Raw genomic sequence first — 20,553 nt, forward strand, 5'->3', positions numbered from 1 at the left:
TACCAATTAATTATAAAACAGGATTATAGGAGCTGCTAAAGGGTCTTAAGCAGGCTTCATCTTGTACACCGAAACACTGATCTAATGAAATATAGCATGGTTATAATCTCTGTAGTTATTGTTTTGGTCTTTGCAGAGTACCACTTAATTAAACCGCTTAATTGTCCCTGATTTGCCACCCATTATGAGATGAGCTCTCCAGCAAAACTACATGGTGCTTTTAAGAGGTGGGCTCACATTTTCACAATTCTGAAAAAAAAAAAAAAAAAAAAAAGTCATACTTTGAATTGAAGCAGAACATGCTCTGGGGCAGCTGGAGAGTCTGCATACCTGTCCTCCAGGAGAAATAGCTTCCTGGCCCTCAGAGGAGACAACAGGTGGGAACCAGCAACAAAGCCTGGAGAGCTCAGAGCCCTCAGGGAGCACTGGTCCCATGCGGAGGGGTCAGTGTTAAAGACTGCTAAAGAGCTCGAGCCTGGCAGGCTGCCCAGCAGCCAGAGATCCTGAAGATCCCAGGAGGGTATGGAAGACCTAGCTTGAAAAAGTCCAGTGGTGGGCTGCATAGACCCACAGCAGTCACCCCTATTAGACCTCCAGAAGATTGGAGGTGATAGCCCGAAAATTTGAAGAGCTTCAGAGATGGGTTTCTGGCTTTCAGCTCTCTGTCTGTCTGTCAGCAGGCTCCCTAGGAGCTGGGCGGGTGAGACGGAAGGAAATCAAGCAGGTTTTCAAACCTGCCTGGCAGGTAATGAAAATCCTACCTGGTTTCTGTCAGTTTTGCAGAAAATATCATACTCCCCCAAGCATCCAAGCTGAGATCAGCAAGAAAGGCTTTTCCTCTCCTGTGAATATTTCTGAGATTTAAAATTTTTTTCTAGTATCTATTTGGAAAAAATGCTGATGACTTTCATACAGTGAAAACCGAGGAAAAAAAGGGGGATGGTTCAATTAAAAATTTTGTTTCAAAAACATTTTCTTAATTATTTTTTCCAAGACAAAACATTCACTGAAACCAATTCTGCACCTCTGAATGCTTCCATTTTAAAAATCTGACATATTCAGATGAATAAGATGTCCTGTTAAATAACAATTGTACTCTTATTTTGAATGTCTGTCTGCGTCATTTAGCTATTACTGAGCATACAGAAAGTTGTAAAAACTCAGGGTTTAGTTCTTAAGCCTATTTGTACCAGTGTTTATGTACAATGTCTATGATATTTCCAAGTAAACAACCTTGAAAGTCTAGACCTCACAGAAGTATCAGACCCTGCAGTACATTTCACTGGCACTTGGACTTGACTTGCCTATAACAAGCAATCCCTTACTAAGAATTTCACAGTGGCTATTACCTTGAAAAACAGCTAAGAATAATCCACTGAAGGTCTCTTTCACCCCAGTAAAGCAGGAAGGATTTGGTAGTCACAACCAGTTTCTTCCTTCTGTCACTTTGCCAGGTACCTAAAGAGAGGCTGCTCAATTCAAAATCCACACTGCAACACAGATTAACCTTCCAGTCTCCAGCTGAAGTCCTCCTGCCTGGCTCCCTTGTATCCCAGATAAGGTGGGGGTCTGGTATTGGGAAGTGCTTGCTATGAAACACGCCTCACTGAAGTTTACAGTGATTTGACACTCCTGAAAAATCAGGTCAGAAACAGAAGTTTTTATTAGATTTAAAGACAAATCCAGGTGGATCCATTCAGACAGGCAGACTCCAGAGAATGTGGTATTAAAGGAAGGCAATGTGACCTCACGGGGAGACATGATCAACTTCCCCTTCAAGCATGTATTTGATGAGGGAAATTACCAACGAAATATCATGCTTTTGAACAAGACCAACTTTTTCACTTCTTCTCCAGCTTAGCCCTGTGAAAGACTGGAGTACCAGTTAACTTTTACCTCCAAAAAATATCATTATGACTCTGACCTTTACAAACAAAACAAGAAAACAAACCGCAGAGTCACAGGCCACTCTTAAACAATGCTTGGGTCTGTTCCAGTCATTGCTTTCTGTTTGAAAAGGGAGAGTAATCACTGCGACTGCACAGACTAGTCATGTGTGTAACTACAGAGGAGCAGGCAGAGCCCTGCCATCAAACCCACCACCTCGCCCAGGCATCTAAAAGCAGCTTGTGTCCTTTACTTGCAATGGTAACCTGCACAAAGCAATCAAGCAGTTAACTGTTTTTCTAAAGGACAAAAACGAGGGTCATGATGTGGTACCCAAAGAGGTGTTATTTGTTCTTCCTGGTTTCATAATTCTTCTGTTTTCTATCTGGTAACAATTTGGTATGAGAGCCATCTGAAAAAGTGCACCACAGAGCTGGTTGTTTCATTTGGGAACTGGAAAAGAATGACTTTGCTGATGTGTGGACAGCATTGGACTCTTCTATTATATATTTTAGGGTGGGTTTTTTTGCTTTAAGCTCTTAGGGAAAGAGAGGAGGAATTATCTTCCGGAGGGAAATTAAAAAGAATATATTTCTCTCCATATGGGGAACCTAACCTTTAGTTCCCAATCTGGGCACATAAATTTGGGCAGTTTCACATGACCACCTCTCCTCAAGTCATCCTCTGCTGATTTTTGTCCAGTTTCTATTTATAGTTTTTTGGATGGGATGGACATCTTGTTTGACCTTCTGCATAACACAAGGCCATGGAACTTCACCCAGTTTTCACTGTAATAAGGTCATCTTGACAACAACGTGGTGGCTGCTGCATAACATTAAACAGAAACATGTTTAGAAATGCAGAGCTAAGGTCCCACATGCCTGACAAGAAATGGGCTGTACAGAAGCAAGAAGTGCCCACAGGTAGTGTTTAAGATGATGAAGACAGACACAGCTTAAAGAGCCATTCCAGAGTCCTGTCCAACACCCACTGCAGCCCTTGGAAGTGGACGCTGGAATGTGGTCACAGCAATCCTAACATGGGTTGTTGTGGGGAAGCATGAAAAGATTCTCTCAGTCAACAGGAGTCTGCGTATAGCCCTGGGAGAGGCGCACGGAACCCACTATCCAGACCAGGATAACTGTCTGTACAAACAAAAAACAAGGAAGCCTTCCAGAACAAGTGGGGCCCCAGGCACAGAGAACACCTGGTGGTTTGGCATACCATTAGAGAGCTTAGATAAACAGTTCTAAAAGTATTCTGGGACCAGGGAAAGGATTCCCAGAATCTCATGTGGCATTTAGAGTGGATCTTGTGCCATATGTTCGTGTCTGGGGAGACAAAAGTCCCACTTTCAGAGGGGGAGATGGGCACGCTTTTCATAGTGAGTACAGCAGGCAACAACCCAACAGCTGGTCTGTTTTACCTACCATTTTAAGTCAAAAAACCCCAAAACATCCAAAACCCAAAATGAGTATGACCAAGCCAAAGTAATTTGTAGCCTATTTTATGGTGCTTTTATGATTACCATTACTGTTAAACATTTATAGTGTAGTAGTGATAACAAACAGATCTGAAAACTCATTGTGTAAACTAGCTACTGTGCAAATATGGATACAGTCATATTCACTGGTACACACATGAATTACAAAAAAACCCCAGATCAAAATTACCTCCCGAAACTTTCTTTCAAGATGCATATTAATGTCAGTGGACTTCCCAGGACTTGTGGTGCAATCAGATACTGGAGAGTGGTTGGATTTTGAAGTGGTCAGCTTTTCAAAGAAGGCAAAGTGCCCATCCATCAGCAAACAAAATAAATTAGGCAAAAGCTAAGGCCGGCCTTAGACCATCCATGCCATCCGCCAGCTCACGGGGCTGAGCTGATTTCACCGCAGTGGAACTTTGCCAGGCTAAAACAAAGAAACCACACAACTTATGGGCAGCCACTGCAAGGAGGCGGGGGCCGTTCAAGAGGTGTTGAGTATATACCCGCCTCGCCGGCCGCAGGCTACGTGCTCCCAGAATGCCCATGTGTTTGAATGGCGTAGTGCAAATGAAAGCGCAGGGAAATAAGTTATAAGAAATCAGCACGCTGTGAACAGAACAAGAAAGAAAAAGGCTAGAGCAGCTGATAAATGCCTTGAGTGCAAGGGGCTGGTTCATACAAACAAGACCAAATCTAAGGATTTTCAAAGAGAAGAAAAAAGGAGGAAACGGAAGACAGAGTTAAGTTCCAGTTAATGTCCTTGCTGTATTTAAACTAGACATTATAAACTAAAGAGGGCTGAAGAAAAGACCTAAAATGAACTTTCTTGTCCAGTGTAACTTAGAAAACTTTTACATCTTCCTAAGATCTCAAAATTCAGTAATATTCCAGACAGGAGTGTGTTTCCTCTATAATAAATGTTATCTAATGATTTTCATGTGAGATTGAACTGTTTTCTATTCCCAGCAGTGATAGTGGACAAATAACTGAACTGAACTGTGCCTCAGTTTCTCTTCCCACAAATGGAGGAATATCCCCTTTATTAAAACACAGCTGTTGCGATGAAATGCAAGTTTAAAATACAGTTACTTATATGAAATAATTCATTAAGCCAGCCTGTATTGCTATTTTCTCCCCACCCCGAGCTCATAGAGGAACATTCTGAAAAAATGTTATCTTGAACAATGAATAACCAAGTTACATGTAAAGTCTGTATTTCATAAAAGATCATTCATCTTATTGCTAGTGAGGGATGGAAAGCAGAGTTTGTCAGGGAAGAATATGTTGGGGGACAAATTTTCCCTCCCAGCACTAAGTTCAGGTTTCCCTGAATTTTGTAGCTGAGAAGGAGGCCTGTCATGAACAGTGTCCTTTTGGGGGTGCATGGAAGATGCTCATCCAAACCTAGATGGCGAGCACAGACAAATAAAACCTCTTTGTACTTGTTTTACTAATAGAGGGACCTGTTGACCGTCTTAACATGTGGAAGGAATTTAGAAACCACAGAACATACTCATCAAAAAGAACGTGAGCAGCCAAGCCACTGTTTTTTGCATTGTCCCTTCTCCTCCCAGCAGGTATGTGGACAAATGCATGTTTTATACGGTTTGTCTGCACTGGTGAAACTCTGGGGTAAATATAGAGCATACTCTGGGTTCTGAAGGTCAACATACTAGAACCACGATGTAGCCAAGAAGAAAGATAGGTAGGCATTTCTTGCAGTAGTTGGTATCAGGCCTCTTCTTTTTACATCAGGGAAAAATCAGGACTCAAAGGGAAAGCAGAGTCATTTACTCAGAGCTTCTCATAAATATGGATCCTCACAGCAATAACAAAATGAAATACCCTCCTCTTCTCAGGACATGGCTTCACATCTCTGAGCAGAGCCGAGAAATTCTCTTTATCGAACACAAATATTATCCTAATGGGATCATGTCACACTTCAATGTCATGACAATGAGGGGATACATCACTATTTTGCCAGATGTAGCTGCCATTTCCATGTGCAGAGCTGATTTGGAATGGGATGCAACTGATGCTGTTGTCTTCTCTTTCTGATTCTGTGCACTTGTAACAGCCAACCCCAAGGATATGGACAGCTAACCTTCACCAGTGCTGTTCAGAATATATCAAAATGCTCCTCTCTGAACAGTATTCACTTCTTGACCAAGACTCTTGAGTTCTTTACAAGCTAAAAAATTATACTGAAACAGCAGGCTGGGAATTCTGTTCCCCCTGTGTTCTGGGTTAACCAGCAGCACTCACAACTATGTGCCCAAGGTAGATTGTCATCAATGACATGTCCTTGTGATAAGGCTTTGGGGGTCTACTTCACTAAGGAGAAATGAACTCTGATTTTGCTATTGTAGTCTGCCTCCCCTGGTCTACTGGATCTGAACCAGAAAGCACTTTCACCAAAAATGACTTTGGAAAAAAGCATTCTTCCTTTATCCGGTCAAGAGGAAAGCTAGAAAACCAATAAAATTTTTGGAATGAACCATCACTAGGACACTTTCCAGAAGCCAATGTGCACAGATGTTACACATCTGCTCAATCCAGTTAGCCAGCCCTTCCAGCAATATCTATTTGTTGATAAAGTATTACAATTACAAAACCAGCTTAAATGATGGAGTTTGTTCTCTTTGATCAGGGTTCACTGCTTTGTTCTAGCTGGTTGTTCAGAAGTCTTCCACATCCATGGACATTTCTTTGGGGTTATTTTCTACTGCACTGAAAGACTGTTTTCTAACTGACAGGACACCTTCTTTCATTTCTACTGTACGTTATTGCCAAAGCAAGCGGTGATCTGAATAATAAACAAGCAATATATTTTTTTCTGGAAGGAGACCAAAGAGCTAGTGGCCATATACTTAAAGGTTTCTCCAAGCAGAACTGAAACTAGCTTTATCACTAAGCACAAGATCAGAATGGCAGTGATTCACGCCTCCATGCTCTAATCTAGGCCTCCCAGTAATTGCTTTTCTGCAGCAGAATGTTCATGAAGGGATGGGCTCCTCCACCTATGCATCTAGTGAGCATTCAAACAGTGCCACAGAACTGCGGCCTCTGGGACACGAGGCTGAAGATGGAGGGTGGCGAGATCAAGCCTGGCAATTTGCTAGAATGAGGCTTAATTTCATTCTTTGCAGAAAGGCCCATGCTAATGAAGAGCACAGTATTGTACTTTAAAAGTTGACACAATTCTCAGCACAGGCAGTTTTATCTTCTACATGAAGGACTTTTCCGACTTCCTAGAGATGGATTCTAATTGAAAAATATAAGATTTTTATATCCTTAGCAAAATCTGATAATCCTGTCCCACCTCAGGACATGCAGCCATGCCAGCACGCTTTTGGAACTTACAGAGTTCTTGTCACAGCGAGATCCAAGCTTAATTACTCATGGAGGAAATATAACATTTTTGTGCCCAAACTTTGGAAGTGATGTTTTGTACATGTGTAGGAGTTCCTAGAGGAATTCACTGGCATCGAGTACCTTAGGCACTTCAGAAAATTCTGTTCTGTTTTAGCCTAGTCCAAAAAAAATAGGCACATAAATTCATGAAGTTCAGAGACTGGGGTTGAGACCTGACTGTTTGAATGACAGTCTGAAAAATGTCAGTGTTCAAAGGGTAGGAACTACCTGAAAAACAAGTTAAAAATGGCAGTATCAAGGGTTTCATCCCATGGTAGAGCAGAGTTATGTGTTGGCAAGTGGCCCATACGGGTCTTAGGCTGGGTTTCCGATAAGGCAGTGGGGAGGAGAATGGGGGAGACTTGTACTGGTGTTCCAGAAGTAGAACAACTGGCTGGAAAGAAGAAGCTGCACAGATAAATTGGACCAGCAACCCCTTAGTCTGCTAAGAGGCCTGAAGCCAAGGCTGCCTGGAAGGAGGAAACCATGGCTCCACTTCAGAACAAAGAAAGAAGTGAAAAGGCCTCGGGCTGGGTCATGCCTCGTGAAAATGACAACAATGTATTTTTAAGCTAAACAAAAAAGAAAAAGCAAAAAAGGACAGGAAAAGGAACAAGGAAAAGTCAGTCCACCCACTCAGACATCCTTTCAACTAACAACATGGGGCAAAACATTTCTTTTTAGTGCTGCTGCTCGCTTACAAGTACAGGGCCATTAAGGTTAAGAGCAATGTCCCCATCCACACGAAACTTGCTTCTCTTCTGGGTCCTGATATGAGCACATTTTCAGAGATTTACAACAATTGACTGAAATTCTCTCCTTTCTCCAAGGGACCTAACCTCAGAGTCCAGAGGATCTGATAGAAATTCCCATCTAAACAGAAGCAAGCAGAACTGGAGTTCTGCATGTACTGGGGCCATCAACAGAGAGTGAAGGGAAGAATGGAAGGATTAAATCCAGACGGACAATGAAACCCTGCTGACACTTAGGGATGCTGAATGAAAAATCTCCCCTCAAGTATCTCTAAGTGTTCAGGTTAGACAGTCTGGAGAGGGACTCACTGCAGCCTGAGATGAGATGTTCTGTTCCAAGAACATCTGGCATCCTTGGAGGGAGGAGGAGATTCCTCAGACAGATGTCACAGAGAAGGTTTTCCCTGAATTCTGGAATGATAATAATGCCATGGGGGGATGCTGAAGGAAGCAAGCAGAACTGTAACAGGTCCTAGACCTGAGTGGTAGGAGCAGATGACACTCAAACCAGTGTTGGCATATCTCTTTGCTCTTAGGTGCAGGAATGAATGGGAAAGACACAAAAGGAGGGAGGCCACAGCTGTCCTGAGAGTGCTGTGCCCACAGGGGCGGATGTGAGCACGAGGAAAAGATCATTCAACAGACCCTTACCAGCACCGGAGTGTGAACAGACAGGGTGCCCTCCTCACCCTCAACTTTCCCCACCCACCATAACGCACATTTTCAGCCAAGGAACTCAGATGCGTGTGTGACAGCACTCACCAAGTCACAGGCTGTGTGCAGTTGCTCTTCCTTCTCCTTTTCATTTGCCGACATCCCTGAGAAGCCTTTTCCTTCCCTGATTTTTTGAGTTGCTGACCTAACGGTTTCCTTTTTTTTTTTTTTTTCAGTGAAAATATAGCAAAGGGGAGCAGCCCAGGCCTGACCTGGGGAAGAGGGGAGGGTACATTACCAGAATCCTCTGTGAGATTCGGACAGTTCCCCCATGACCATGATTCTCCCATGTGACGGTTTCTAAGGGAAAAAAAAACCCAGGAAATATGGTGGGGGGATCAGTGATGAAAATTGGGTTATCAGCGTCTGTGTGACTTCAGTGTCTGGTTTTGTTTGATTCTCAAACCAAAGGGAAGGGATAGGGAAGGACAGGGAAGACGTACGGCAGCCTGCTACCATCTGCCAAGGAAAAGGGTTCTGCCTGGAGCAGAAGCAGGAAGAATCCTCCTTAGGATGAAGAAAACAGCTTACCTGCAGGAGATTCTAAATCCAATTAATGTGCACTCACCTCACTGCTAACCTCCTCTCAATGCCTCAGATATCTAAAAGGAAGGAGGGAAAAAGGCAAGGTGTGTCTGTGGAATGGAGCACAAATGGAGAGTATTCCGGTGTCACTGAGCCAGGCTCCTGATATTACCAGCAGGCACACCATGAGCTAGCTGAAGACCAGTCCTGTATGTTCAAGTACACATACACTCACAAGAGGTCAACTAGTGGTCAGGTACAACGACACCACGGCCTTTCCTTTGAGCCCCCCAACATGAGTAATTAGTAGCTAACCTGCAGGGCAAGGAGGAAGGCTAAGGGGGAAATGCCAGTCACAAGAGCTGGTCCAAAAGAAGTTGGAAATGACATCCAGCTCAATTTCTAATTTTAGTCACTTACTGAGGCCATCAAACACAACATAGTATTCTGCTCACCAAACCACAAATTTAGGAAGTGGCTAAATCCTGAGGAGAGTATGATACTGCTCTTGTCTGTGCATACAGCAATCACACGCACACCAGGGACATCAGCTGGGCAGTGACTTCTGTGAAGGAACAGCTCTAGCCATGGTCTCATCCCTTCTCCTTCCTACTGCTGAAGCTTCTGAGTACGCCATCGGTAGCAGATAACTCCTCTTATTTGTTTACCTTCCCTTTGGTCATCCTTCAGAAGAGTGGGAGGGAGGCCACAAACTCTGTCACCCTTGCCAACAAATGGCTCTAGAGTGCTAATGACCTTGGGGCCCAGCTGATCTGGATCAGTCTAGAATGAGCCAACTGGAGCAACTGGGAAAGCTTATATGGCATCATCTGTCATCTTCGGCTCGGGTTTGTCCTGAGACGAAGTTATGCAAACAGCTCATGATGGGAGGCCAGTGACAGACCATTACTCACAGGCTGGCCTCTCTCAGCACCAAGTTTGAACTCTTCATTCATTACCTGCATTGACAGCTCTTTTTGGTCAAATGGAGGAATGCTATGCAACAGGATACTACTGTAGTCAGAATTTGACAGCACTTGACACATTAGATGTGTGTGTGAGCATTAGAAACATCCTCAAGTTGTTAAGAAGAAATAAAAATGTTACTGTTCTGCTACGGTGCTTGCTGAGATGTCTCAAGTTAGAGAGACACTTCCTCTTTCATACTGGGGCAACTTCATGTTTACCGCAGTGTAAAAGTAAGCACACAAGGCAAACCACAGCAGAGATGATATGCAGCAAGTTCACACCTTACCTTACCTTACCCCACAGTAACATATTCCTATCTCCATACCCTTAGAAAGAATTATTTTTAATACCCCCTTAGGAATTTTTAAGAATACATTATGCTGCCTAGAAGAGATTTAAAATGCAGTGATCTATTATGTTCAGTGTGTTTTGACTTTTTGAAAGCAATGACTACAAGGTAAGTGGTACATTTCAAATACTTTCATCCCATCTTGCAGCAGTATTCTGTGATCCCCAAAGAACTGTGGGTTTCATGACTTTTTTTTTGTACAGGTAAAAGCTAATTATTTCCTTGTGTGGATGCTAATTTGGAATCCACTTTGGAAAAGAGTTAAATTAATTTGCATTACAACACTTACATCCTGGAACAGCATCCATGCCACTGAGGAATAACGATCCATTTAAAATTCATACGTAGACTTAATACAAATTAATGACTCTGTATAGACAAATGATTTTTACTCAGCCACAGGGAGGAAAAAAAAAAAAAAAAATAACCTAACTTGTTTCCCAAATCATTTCCATAGGTAACTTTCAGCCTCCTGAAGCAGCAAGGGCTGCCGGCTCTGCGTGGGGAAGCGAGGGCGGTGTGGTCAGGACCGGCTTGTTGGCGGCTGTGCGAGCAATTCCATCACGCCCTGGAGCAGCTCCTGCTCCCCCGCCCGGGCTCAGCACCAGCCCCGCTCCCTCCCGCCACTCCAGCCCTCCGGCTGCCCCCCAGGTACCCGCACCGCATCTCCCATCCGCAGCTCCCACCCCGCATCCCTCCTGTCCCCGGCCGGCCCGGGCCGGCAGCACCCTCTCCTGTCCCCGCGGGGCCCCGCAGCCCGTGGAGGCCGAGCCCCGGGGCACAGGCAGCCCCTCGCGGGTTACTGCTCGCCCCCCCGCGGGCTACTGCTCGCCCCCCCGCGCTGGCCGCCCATCCGCCGCTCCGCCCGGCACGGCCCCGCTGGCCGCGCAGGGGATTTCCCCCGGCCCGGCTCCGCTCGGCTTCTGGTAACCAGAGACACATGACTGTGAGTGGTGAGGCCGCTTACTGTTACTGCAATTAAGGCTGTTGGTAACTGAAACTGCATCACCTAATTAGAGCAGCGCGAAAAAGCAACTCCCTGCAACGCGACGCCACGGGCTCGGCCGGCTGCGCTCCGTGCCCGCAAAGAGCAGCCCTGGCACGGCCATGCCCCGCGCCCTCCCCTTCTCCCTCCCGGCGGAGCGGGATGCGGGATGCGGGATTCGGAGCGCAGGCTGCGCGCACCCCCGGGCGGCGGCAGCGCGGCTCCCACCGCCTCGGAGAAGTGGGGAACGACACACACGGGGTGCGGGACGCTCGCTGCGGTGCTCCTCCAAGCAAGGCACCGCACAGGCGGCCTGGTGGCGGTGCTGCGCCCGCATCTCAAGGTGGCAGAGCCTGCGGAGCTCCAGGGGAGCCGTGGGCGCACAGCAGCCCTGCCGCCAGCACACACACCCCCCCAAGGCTTGTTCTGCCCCCTCCCATCCAGGCGGGACGGCAGCGCCCGTTACTCACCGGAAAACACGACTCACGCATGAGTTCTGGGGCTTTTTGCAGCGGGACATGGGGCTGACATGCCCTCCCCCTCCAGACGTGGGAATCTGATGGGACATGTGCTTTCACTTTTGCATTCGACTGACCTACATTGTAAGCAGTCACTTGGAATCGCATCGCCTTCCCAGCTGATTTTGAGTCCAGACTTTCAAAAACAAAACAGTGTCTTAATACTTCTAACGTCCCCGCCGATGCCGCGTGCGTGCCATCACCCCGGCAATCCCCTTTACAGAAACCTGCTGTTCTCATTACACTGATCCTTGACATCAGTTCTGGCCTGGAGCCCGATCGTGATGAAAAAAAATAATATTGTGAGTGTGCTTGCGAGCATTCTCGTTATCACAAGGAAAGTAGGACGAGGAACAGTTAAGTCCAAAATATGCTCAAACACAAAATACATGGATTAAGGCACCTTACGATACTGCACGCTCTACATCTCCCAGATTGCCCGTCTCGGATGTTCTCAGAAGGGTGTGGAATGAACTGTTCATATAACCACTTCACCCTGAGCCTGCACAATTCATAAGCTATAATGAATATTAAGTGAGTTAGTAATAAATTGAACAAGTAGCTCGTTTGGTGACAGTCTGCAAGTGCCATAGCTTGGAACACTGCGGCGTTCCAGTGAAACTCCCAACACAATCTGGGATGAAGAAAAAGGAAACGCATCTATTCAGCTGTGTATTGTGTATTGCTCAGATCTGGCAATGCTTAACAGGAAAAGGAGAAAAATGTCTTAATTTTCAAGTAGTGTTTCCTGAACCATTTGAAAATCTACCGACTCTGGGGAGCGCGGGCGGATTTACATAGCAATTCTGCAGCGGTGGAGCTTCAAAGGCGGGCTCTGATGTGAGTAAGCCTCACCTCTGCATGTGCAAACAGCACTAACACACACACGGCGCAGGCCCCAGCCCTCAGAACTGCATCCGTGCTTTTATGCAGCCACTATGCACATCAAATTATATAATTGTACTTCAATATTAAAGGTATGTACCAACCCTTTTAATTTGTATAGAGATCACTGTTTAATTACCCGCACTATGCTATAATCTAGCTTCAAGAAAAATTGTGCTATAACAGTATATACAGGCGTCTAAACAGATATGTATATATTGCTAGTAAATACGAGTATTAGCTGATGTATTCAGTGTGTGCAGAGAAAATACAAAAGTCCAGGGTCTGCATAACACTGCATACAAGAATTAAAATAAATTAGTACCCAAATGGAGCCTGCTTTTACAAAATATTTATTGTAGGGAGAGTTACCTGCACTGCTCCACTCAACATGTCTATCTTGGGGTTTTTTTTTTTTGGATGGTGAAATTAGAGCTGATGTAGAGGACACCATTTTTCTTGGCTGGAAAAACATCTCTAGAGTTCTGCATGGTAATTCTTAACTGCAATCATACACACATATTAAGAAGAGAATTACTGAGGTTTGTCCAGAAAACAAAGGACATTTCTGTACTTTTCTGTGAGTCTGTAACAGCTCCATGATCATACAAAAGCCCAGTAGCTGCTGATACTGTGCTTGGTAAGGCTGAAATTAGAAGATCACTTTCAAGAAATGACACCGACCCACCTAAACCACGCTGAGGAAACAATCCCTTATTTTAAGCCCTGCAATTGACACTTGTGCATCCAAATATTAAACAATCACTTTCTTTATAATCTTTTGTCCTTCTCATCTGAAGTGCTCACGAACATTAAAGGTGTTTCCTACCACCTTGGCAAAGTCACCATGGGCAATATTTTTAGCCCGTTCTCAGCACAGAGAGATAGGGATAGACTCCTGCTCCTCAGTAACAGTTCCCAGGCTGTAGCCCCTCTCTTAATGCTCTTTGTTGGGTATTTAGGAATCGAAGGGCAAGGCTGCCTTTCTAGAACTAGTTTTGCAGTTTCCACTTCTGAAATGTAAGAAAAAATGTATTTTTCGTACTGGTGGGCAATAAACCACAGCATGTCTGATATCCTGCCTCCTGCTGTAACCCCACACCCAACAGTTCAGACATCCCCTCACTCAAGCACCTCTACTATTGTGCAATGGCATAGACGGGGAAAATAATTCTTTCTTAACTCTAGCAGCTGAACTCCTTGCACTCTGCAGCATGAGACTGGATCACACTGTTCATTATCTTATCTTCCTCAAGTACACGTTACTAATGGTCTAAAAATTAGCCAGGCCTTCTGTACAAATCCACCCACTCAGCTGGTACCTTTGACTCAGTTGAATGGCAGTGTTGGGGTTGACACATTCAAAAACCCCCATCTATCTCCCTAGTGCAAAAACAAAGCACACGCTTACAGAACCAGTTGGTCAGGGACCAACTTTCGCACTCTGTTTGTACTGCACCCAGCACAACTGAGCTCTGTTGAACAGCTGGGACTCTTAAACACCATTATAATACATACATATAATTTAAACGCATGCTTAAGTCTATTGGAGGGTATTCTCCCGTCTCAGCATACAATCATATATGACAATTTAACTTAGCAAGATGCTGACCACTCCCAATATGAAGCTCAGCCCTATAGGCTTTCCTGGGAAATAAAGATAGCTTGTGTTCTAGCAGTGTGCAAAACTAATCTCTTTTTTTCAAAACTTTAAGCTGCAAATGAGTTCATTTCAAACCACAGCCCTTCAACTTCAGCAGATCCCCTCGCACTGAGCAGGGAGCTCAAACATAACACTCCATCCTCTGTACAAAACAGGTTGCCCTCCAGACCCAGAAACTAAAACATCAGCCCTGTCACTGGCAATTAAATGCAGCAAGAATTTCAAAGAATTACTGTATTCAACACAATTAAACACAGAAAACATCTAAGAAGTCAATGAGAATAAAAGGTTTGACCTCTTTTGTTTTAACAGTGGTTCTCCAGGTGTCTTCCTAGGTCCACTTTAAACTTTGTGGTGACATATACAACAGGAAAAGTAAAGATTGTTACCTTTGGCCCTGATATTCATGGCACTTGGAAAGCTCAAACACTTGGGCAAAAATACAACAGTGCATAAAAGTAATGTAATTTCAGGCAACAAATGCAACACCTGATTAACCATTCAAAATTATGGCTGCAGCGGTTGCCACAAGTCAATTATATACAGCTTGAACCTCTAGAAGAGGACAGGTTCTTCATCTTGCTCAGAGGTCCACACGAAGAGGTGATTAATATACCAGAAAATCCTCAGGGTCCAGATGCAAAGTGCAAAGAAATTGGCCAAAGGGTTTTCTCCTGAATAAGAGAGATCCCTCCGGATCAGGGATAAGGGGCTCACTGAGAGTGGACAGCTGGACACCAGGCTTGCTCTGAACCCCTCAGCTCCCTGGTCAAGCAGTACTTTTTTCTTTTACTGAACTTGGCCGAAGTCTATGTGCAGAAGGAAGTCTGCCCCTTTCTATCTTTTTGTTTGAAGCGAAGTTACTACCTTATTAGACTATCATTTAGCAAAAATAACAGTCTGAATAGGCTGAAAAACTGGTCTCTGGAATTGCCCCCAGGCCTCTGGGTAAGTCACACAAAAGGAATGGGTCTTTGATTGCTTCACTTGGGACAAAGATACCCGTCATTAGCTGATGCTGAACAACACCCAAAACTACCCTATGACTGATAAAGATGCACAATATGGTAGGTGAGGGGAAAGGGCAGGGCCTGTGCTGTCTGGACAGGGCGTTGGTTGGTCCACACTGATTTCCTGTAACCCAAAGGGCTCCACTTCTCCTTTCCTTCGCACGGCTTTTGTCTAACAGGAAAGCTGCTGCTGGGCCTTGTTTGGACATTGTGATTACTGAGCACAGGCCAGTTGCATAAGCTTTAAGAGTACCTCTAGTACCTTAATTTGCCCCCTTCCTCATTAGATGTGTGCTCATTGCCTCTCTTCCTTCCTCTTCTTCATTTCCTTGCTGTTGCAGAAGACACTAAGTGAGTGGGGAAAGCGTCCAGAAAGGAACTTCAGACAGGGAAGCATCCAGTGGTCCCTCTGCTACGGGTAACATTTACGGAACCTGCTGTTAATCAGAGATGAAGTTTCTCAGTGCAGTGTCATACATCCCCTGTTGCTGCCTATTACTTAATCTTTGCTTCCTCAAATGGCACCCAGAATTGGGTAACAGCTTTCCTGAAGGTGACAGAAGCAAGGAAAAGATAGCACTTCAATGATAAAAATGAAAAGTTTATCAACAGGGACTTTGACCCACATCCACTAATGAAAGAAGAAAAAAGTGGTTGAGTAGGTTGTAGTGAACGTGAACTGGATTCAGCAGAACTAGCTTGGGTTTTGCATAGACTCAACCCTTTCCCAGGGTTGATCTTCCTCTTATCTGTTTGCCTTCCTGAGCTCACTAGACACAAACAAGCAGACTTCACAATTAAATGATGCCATTTTATTCCATAAGTGACTAGCCATTTTTGGTCAGTTCCATTTTGGGGACAGTTAGCTCAAGGTGGAGAGTATCAGACCATCATAAGATAGGCAATTTTGTCCTGATAAAACTCCATTGAGAACAGGCTCAGTAGCCTGTTTCTTACCACTGATGACAGCATTATGTTATTAAGGACCGGCTGACATTCTTTGTGCTCCTTAATGGAGGTTAAAACTTTTCAAAAGTGCTTTGACTTGCAGTATGTTATTAATCTATAAAAGTGCTATGTGCAGGTACAAATCTTTTGATCCAGTAGTTGTAGACTAGGAAGCTTCAGGACTTTCCTAGGTGACAAGGACATTCAAGGCAGAAGTGAATGCTGCCCTTGGTCTATTTGACATTCAAAATGGCAAACATATTTTCCAGATGAAGCATTAATTTGTGGATGTATAGTCCAAATCCCAATCTTAATTCCAGCAAAGTCATACTTTCAATTTATCAAATGAATTTCATCAAGAGAGTGGGGAAGTACGAAGACAAACATCTAGAAAACAGTAACATGCACTTTTCTTTGTAGGTGTGGAAGAACAAGAAAATCACTGGAATCCTAACTGGAATCTCCTGGGACTCTCTGCTGCTGTCTGCTCTTTTTAGATTTTCTGTTTACCATCTGACCCTTTTTTTAACTTCCTTAGATTTTTTAATATCAAGAAACTGAGCCCTCAGAAACAGTTAGCATTGAGGAGCTAGAGAGCAGTATGTTGGAGAAAAGGATGGAAGGAGCTACACTCCATGCAGTTCTATTCTGGCTTTGCGTGCTATTTATTTACTGCATTTCTTCAACTTTAAAGGCTCAGTGGTCGCCACACAAGGAATGCCATGTTTTGCTTAGTGTAACTGATTCCCACAGGGAAGGTGCATAGTATGCTCTATCATGGTAACTTTACTGTGAATTTTGTGTCCTTTAGTTAAAGAAGGAAAGCCTGTTCTGGCAATATGAGTTTCCACTTTACATTTAGAAGAAAACTGTTTTTCACAAGGTTTTCCAGAAATGGACTGGAACACTGAGGAAGATTAAGTGCACCAGGTGCACACCCACTAGGAATGCAAGCAAAAATTTAATTCTTAATCTGGAAACACATGAAGAAAGTGCCATACTAACTAGTGTAATGGTTTGAAGGATGAGTTAGCTCCTCTGTGACAGCAACAGCAAATGAGAAATTGAATGGCACATTTCCATATGCACAGACAAAGGAAAATGACTGCCATCAGGTCCAGCACCAAATGGCTAATCCAGTCCTGCAAAGCCCTCGGCAACAGATAATCTGTGCCAATGTACGTGCACCCTGTACATGAATTCTTCTCCATTTTAAGTTCTTTTTTTCTACAGCAGATAGGTCTGGCAAGAAAACAGTACATTTAAAATAAAAAAAAAGGGGTGAATTCTGAACAGATCTGACAGAAAACATTGGAACAGGGTTCTTTCTTCAGGCTAACCTCCTCAGTGGGCTTTGAGGAAGTGGGGAAAGTACATCTTGGCTCTCAGGAGGACTATGGGAAGGGAAACATTGAAGACATCTCTTCTCAAGACTAAGAGTAGTAAACTCTGCTATGTGGAATAGCCCCTTGGTTGCCATCAGCTCTAGGCAGAAGAGGGAAGCATTTAAAAGGACAGAGCTTTGGTTCCTTGCACTTATTCATCAAGAACTTCTTCCCAAACTTTATAATTTAGAATCTTATAATGGTTTTTATTAGGAAACTTGGGAATAGTGCATTGTATAGAAGCCAAAGCCACAGCAGAATAAAATAAGTCTTACCAACAGAAGTAAATATGAAGTACCCCTACAAGCCAGACACATCTCAGAGCAGCTGCTTGTTATTTTTCTTTGGCATGTATTTTTTTGGATATGAGACACCTTTATCTTCCTAACCCCAAACAGACAGAAAAACAGAACACACTGTGCCTATTGTGGGCCAAATCCTCTGCTGACATAAATCAGATTCTCTCCATTGAAACCAACAGAGCTCTTGTGGCTGATACAGATTTGGACTCTGACCTCTTACACCAGCCTCTTGCACATCTAAGGTATGGCTTCCATTAACTATGCTTCCATTTCACTACGCTTCACAAAATAACACAAATCTCAACAGAGAAAATTTAGTCTACAAGGGGGCAGGATCAGTTGTTAATGAGGATACTACACAAGGGCCTGCGGGTTTTTAAATTAATTTTTAGATTTAGAACAGATTTTCCCAATATTCAAGACTCTGGGGAGGCAGCAGTTGGCAATATAACTTGGAATCTGATAAAGTGAATCCTTCAAGTATGTATTTCTCACTTACAGATTCAGTTTGAATCAGGATTGCCTTTACAATAAGAGAACAACAAAATAGGAGGCCATAATGTATAAACTGGTTATTTTCTTATATAAACAGGTAGCTTTTTTACCTCAACCTCAGTATAAAAACTTCCTAGGTTTAAAGACACGGTGCACAAATCCTGTTGGTCAAAGAGGAAGCTGTCAGATTATTTGCATTTTTATTATTGCCTTTGAAAACACTGAGATCTTAAACAGAAGTCGGGTCTGACTTTCAGCTACTGAGACGTGTGCCAAGAATATGAAAAGAAAGGTCTGTACTTGAGGACAGATACAAGATCTAACATTTTTTGGCCTGGAAAACAGTCTGGAAGAAATAGTAAGAGGTTATCTTGCTCATCCCAACAGCTATGGCTGCTTATGTGAGTGTCTGTTCAGGAGTTGAGCGAGGTCTGTTGGTGTGCTGCAATCATTCTGGCAGGATCTTGGCGGCATTTCCAAAGCTATTAATTAGCAGATTACTCATCAGTGGAGCTAGGGCATCCTGTAAACTGATGCCCCGTTGACCCTGCTGAATTAATTTTCCATAAATAAAATGCAAACCTCATAGATTTTATTGGTCTCCACAGGACAGATTTTTCCCCTTCATTTTCACAGTTAAAGCAACTATTCAAAATGGTACAAAAACACCTGCTCAGCACTTAGCAGGGAAAATAGCCTGAAAGTGGGTCTTACATAGAGACTTCCACACCACGTGTGTGTCACTGAAACAAAGTGTATTAAACACTCAGGTAAACATGTCAATGCATTTGCAGGCTCCTGTAGTTTGTTTGCAGCCTTGAACATTAGAATCTAGTTTGTTTAGAGGGGAAATGTTGACAAGGACACTGGGATTTACTCCCTGTTTATTTAAAAAGTAAAAGAGGACTTTTAACATCTACCTGATGGGCAGATGGGTTGATCTTGCATTAGCAGAGCATCTGCTGAACAGCACACACAGCTGGGCAGCACATCCTTTTTACCATATTGTGAATGCAGCACAGGATACAAAGCTGAGCAAAATTTCACTTATACAACTGGTGGTTAATTCTGTGCCAACAGTAATTAGCTTCTGTAAAGAGTTTATAACAAGAAACCACAAAACAGTTTTATTCTGATGAAACTGATGGGAAAAACCCATGTGCGTCTGTCCATGGGGTGTGAGCTCCAAGGCTTGGCAGGAGAATTGAGACGCAGGCTTTCAGGCCAAAGGCAAAAGAATGCTTTACTGAGCTACAGAGCAGCTTCCTTTTAAATACTTACTTGTATTACAGCAGCATCTCTAGTCCTTGTCAAGGATCTGGGCGGCTGGTATTATGAACGAAACAGCTAAATAAAGGTAGGACCTTGCTCCCAAGCACGCACAGTGTGGGGCCCTGATTTGGCCAACACTTAAGCTAAATCTTTAGCATATTTATGCCAGGGAGATTGCTGTCAAAATTAGGTGAAGTTTTACAGGATTTGGGTCTTTGTCAATTATTAGTAAAAACAAGGTACTCATTAATAATATTGATCTAAAAAGAGCAGAGAGGGTATGTTTAACTCTGCAAGTGGGACTAGTTGTATTGATTTCAGTGGGATTACATCCTTTTATAAAACTAGAGGAACTGTTCCTAGTTTATAGCTTAAAGGCTTGGATGAACATCTGCATTCATATCAAAAGCAAGCTAAAACGGGGATTCTGTTCCATTCTCTTTCTGGTAGCATATAGAAGCCCCTGTCGAAGGGGCTCCTTGCACTAAGCACTGGGCAAATACCAAGCTCCTTATCTTACAGTCGAAACAGATAAAGGGAAAGAAGGGAAAGGAGTCATGAAACTCTAGCTGGCTACCTGTGGCCACACGTCAGATGGACACTGGGAATCGAGGCCAGGTCACCAGCACCATGGTTGTCATTAACACAAGTCAATAGTTGATTTTATAAAAAAAAAAAAGAGGATACAAAAATACTTTATATTATCCAGGTTTCTTGGAGGAACACTCTTGCCAGACTTAGAGAGCTGAAAAGCACTTTGGGTAAGGGAGAGTCAACGTTAACAAGGTTGGAAATTCCCGGTAGAAGAAGCCACTTCAGGAAGCAAGTATGACTGAGCTGCTCTGGGGAAGAACCTCTCTGCTCTTATGGCTGCACCATTGGGAGGATTGCACAAGCCTCGTGCTGCTGTTGTGACTGTACTCGAGGCAGTGCTCACACACAGCCATCTCTGGCAGGGTGCTGCCTCAGAACTCCTTACAGGACGTAACAG

Source organism: Calidris pugnax, unplaced genomic scaffold (assembly GCF_001431845.1).
Source record: "Calidris pugnax isolate Ruff unplaced genomic scaffold, ASM143184v1 scaffold118, whole genome shotgun sequence".
In the NCBI taxonomy this organism is placed as follows: domain Eukaryota; kingdom Metazoa; phylum Chordata; class Aves; order Charadriiformes; family Scolopacidae; genus Calidris; species Calidris pugnax.